The following is a 3,920-nucleotide window of genomic DNA, read 5'->3' on the forward strand; positions in this document are numbered from 1 at the left end:
GGCATTGACTCCTATTTGCCAGGATTTTGTTGAGGATCCTTGCATCTGCATTCATCAGCGATATTGGTCTGTAGTTTTCTTTTTTGGTAGCATCTCTGTCTGGTTTAGGTATCAAGGTGATGTTGGCTTCATAAAAGCTATTTGGAAGTGTTTCCATTTGTTCAATTTTATGAAAGAGTCTTGCCAGGATTGGTAGTAGTTCCTCTTGGAAAGTTTGAAAGAATTCATTAGTGAATCCATCTGGGCCTGGGCTTTTGTTTTTCGGCAGATATTTGATACCATTTTAATTTCATCAGTGGTGATGGGGGTGTTTAGATATGCTACATCCTCTTCCTTCAACCGTGGAAGATTATAAGAGTCCAAGAATTTTTCCATTTCTTCCAGGTTCTCATTTTTAGTGGCATGGAGTTTCTCAAAGTAGTTTATGATTACCCTTTGAATCTCTGTCATATCAGTAGTGATCTCTCCTTTTTCATTCCTAATACGAGTTATCAAGTTTCTCTCTCTCTCTTTCTTTGTTAGGTTTGCCAGTGGTCTATCAATCTTGTTTATTTTTTCAAAGAATCAACTTCTGCTTTTGTTGATCTTTCGGATTGTTTTTTAGGTTTCCACTTCGTTGATTTCTGCTCTCAGCTTTGTTATTTCCTTCTGTCTTCCTATTTTTGGGTCCTTTTGTTGAGCACTTTCTAGTTCTACTAGCTGTGTCATTAAGCTACTCAGGTAAGCTCCTTCTTCCTTCCTGATGTGTGCTTGCAAAGCTATAAATTTTCCTCTCAGTACTGCTTTTGCTGTGTCCCATAAGTTCTGATAGTTTGTGTCTTTATTGTCATTTGTTTCCAGGAACCTTTTGATTTTCTCCTTGATTTCATCTCGGACCCAGTGGTTATTGAGTATGAGGCTGTTTAACTTCCAGGTGTTAAAGTGTTTCTTCTAAGTCCCTTTGGAATTCACAAATAATTTTAGAGCCTTGTGGTCAGCGAAGGTAGTCTGCAAATTTTCTATTCTCTTGATATTATAGATGTATGTTTTATGTGTTAACATGTAGTCTATCTTGGAGAATGTCCCATGTACATTGGAGAAGAATGTGTACACAGGTTTCTGGGGATGGAGTGTCCTATATATATCCACTAGGCCTCTTTCTTCCATTTCTCTCCTCAGGTCTAGTATATTCTTGTTGGGTTTCAGTCTGGTTGACCTATTCAGTGTTGACAAAGCCGTGTTGAAGTCTCCCACAATTATTGTGTTGTTATTGAATTATTTTTCAGATTTGTCAACAGTTGTATTAAATATTTTGCTGGCCCCTCATTCGGTGCATATATGTTTAGGATAGTTATTTCTTCCTGCTCTACATACCCCTTGATTAATATAAAATGTCTATCTTTGTCCCTTACAACCTTCCTGAGTATAAAGTTTGCATTATCTGATATTAGTATGGCCACTCCAGCTTTTTATGGGTGTTGTTTGCTTGGATGATTTTCCTCCAGCCTTTTATTTTGAGTCTATGTTTGTTCTGACTATTCAAGTGCGTTTCTTGTAGGCAGCAGAAGTTTGGATTGAGTTTTTTGATCCATTTAGCCACTCTGTGTCTCTTATCTGGTGCATTTAGTCCATTGACGTTGAGAGAAAGAATTGTCCTGGTATTTAATGCCATCTTTATATCGAAATTCAGTGTGTCTTTTGGGTAGTCTTGTCTTAAATTAGGTCTTTCAGTTTTTCTCTTAAGACTGGTTTTGTGTCTGTAAAGTTTCTGAGCTGTTTTTTGTCTCTGAAACCATGTATTCTTCCTTCAAACAGGAAAGTGAGTTTTGCTGGGTACAGTATTCTAGGTGAAGCATTCATTTCATTCAGTCTTGTCACAATATCCCACCACTGCTTCTTGGCATTGAGTGTTTCTGGTGACAGGTCTGCTGTAAATCTTAAGGATGCTTGCTTGAATGTAATTTTCCCTTTTGATCTTGCTGTTTTCAGAATTCTGTCTCTATCTGTGGGATTTGTCATTGTGACTAGGATGTGTCTTGGTGTATTTTTTCTGGGGTCTCTTTTGGTTGGTAATCTTCGAACATGCAGGATTTGATCACATATATTCTTTAGCTCTGGAAGTTTCTCTTTAATGATGTTCTGGACCGTTGATTCTTCCTGGAGATTTTCTTCCTGGGTCTCTGGGACTGCAATGATTCTTAAGTTGTTTCTGTTGATCTTATCATAGACTTCTATTTTCATCTGTTCCCATTCTTTGACTACTTTTTCCATTGTCTGTTCATTTGTTTTGAGTTTTTTTCCCCAATCTCTCCTGCTGTATGGAATTGTTATGTATCTCATCTTCCACAGCACCAAGTCTATTCTCAGCTTCTGATACCCTGTCCCAGACCTTATCCATTTTGTCATTCACTTTGTTTACTGTCTTTTTCAGACCTGTTAGTTGACATGTTATTTCAGTTTGGAGGTTTGTGATTTCTGTCTTCATATTTTCTTGGTTCTTATTAGTGTTCTGTTCAACTCGATCCATGGTTTCTTTGAGTTCTTTGAGCATCTTCCATATTGCTAGTCTAAAGTTCTTATCTGAGAGGTTGATTAGTTGGTTGGTCATTATCTGGTCATCAGAATTATCATCTTCATTCTCTATGTCTGATGCTGGCCTGCATTGTTTCCCCATTGTCACACTTGTATTGTGGGTTTTTCTACATGTTGTGGTGGTATTCATTGGCTATATGATGCAGGCAGCACACTCCTCTGGCTCCGCCCTTTCTGGATGGGCAGACTTGCCTCTAAGGGAGGGGAGTCCTCCGTGGATGAAGCTCATGCAGGATCAAATCTTAGGCCCGAGCACGCAGCAGAGAAGATAATCCGGAGAGAAATGCTTGCTTCTGTGATCCAGCACAGTTCTTAGTGTGATTTTTTTCTTCTTTTTTGCGATGGTGTTCTTTTCTTAGAAAGAGCGCACAGCCGCATAGCGAAGCGGAGCCAAAGTGCTCTGCTGGAGCCTCTTTTCGGCCCACTCCCAAGAGGTTCACGCAAGAGGACAGTAGACAGACACACACAGGCAGCACTCACAGTTTTTCACAGTCGGGCCCCACTGGGCAGGCGTAGTTTTGTGGATTTTCCCAGCCTGACGTCACAAACAGGGGACCCTTATTTTTTTTTTTTTAGTGTTGTAGCCCTTTTAGCTGCTGTTTATTTTTGCTGTCATGTTTCTTGTCTGTGCCTGGTTTCTTTTTATTCATTTTCTTTTCTTTCTCTTTTGTTTCTTTTTCTCTTTCTCCTTTTAAATTGATATAATACCTCCTAGACAGACTCCTCCCAGCATTCTTTTATTTTTCATTTGTCCTTTTTTTTCAACAGAACCATAGGGCTTGAATCATCGTGTTTTACCTCATATATGGGGGAAGGAGACAGATGTGGATAGTACCAGAGTAAACAGTCGTATAAATATTAGGAGGAAATAACAAATGATCAGACCAAATACCAAACCCAAAGTAATCAACAACAGATTCAGGATCACCAATCTACATCAAGATATATACAAAAATCACTAGCTACACTTGCAGTCCAGGGAGCAAAAGGGAGAGTTATGGGATGCATGCTGGGAACAGGGGTGGACTGAGGACATCACTTGTAGTGGGAGTGGCTTTAAGTCACAATCACTTTTTACCTTAAATATAACTGTGAAAGACTTGTAATTCGCATGAGTCACAATAGAAAAAAAAGAAAAGAAACTCCTCTGCACTAGTGCTTCAGGCTGTTGCTCATTATGGTAACTTAGAGCTTCGGGGTCTGGGGTCTAACAATAGTTCCATTACTTATAAAAAAATTTAAATTTATCGTGGGAATACAACAAAATGTCTCAGGAAAAAGTATTCCTCTCTCTTCAAAGAGTACTTGTTCCTCCTTGGTGTTAATCTTTGGGTACCATATTCAGTGTC

The sequence above is a fragment of the Suncus etruscus genome, chromosome 8 (assembly GCF_024139225.1).
Source record: "Suncus etruscus isolate mSunEtr1 chromosome 8, mSunEtr1.pri.cur, whole genome shotgun sequence".
In the NCBI taxonomy this organism is placed as follows: Eukaryota; Metazoa; Chordata; class Mammalia; order Eulipotyphla; family Soricidae; genus Suncus; species Suncus etruscus.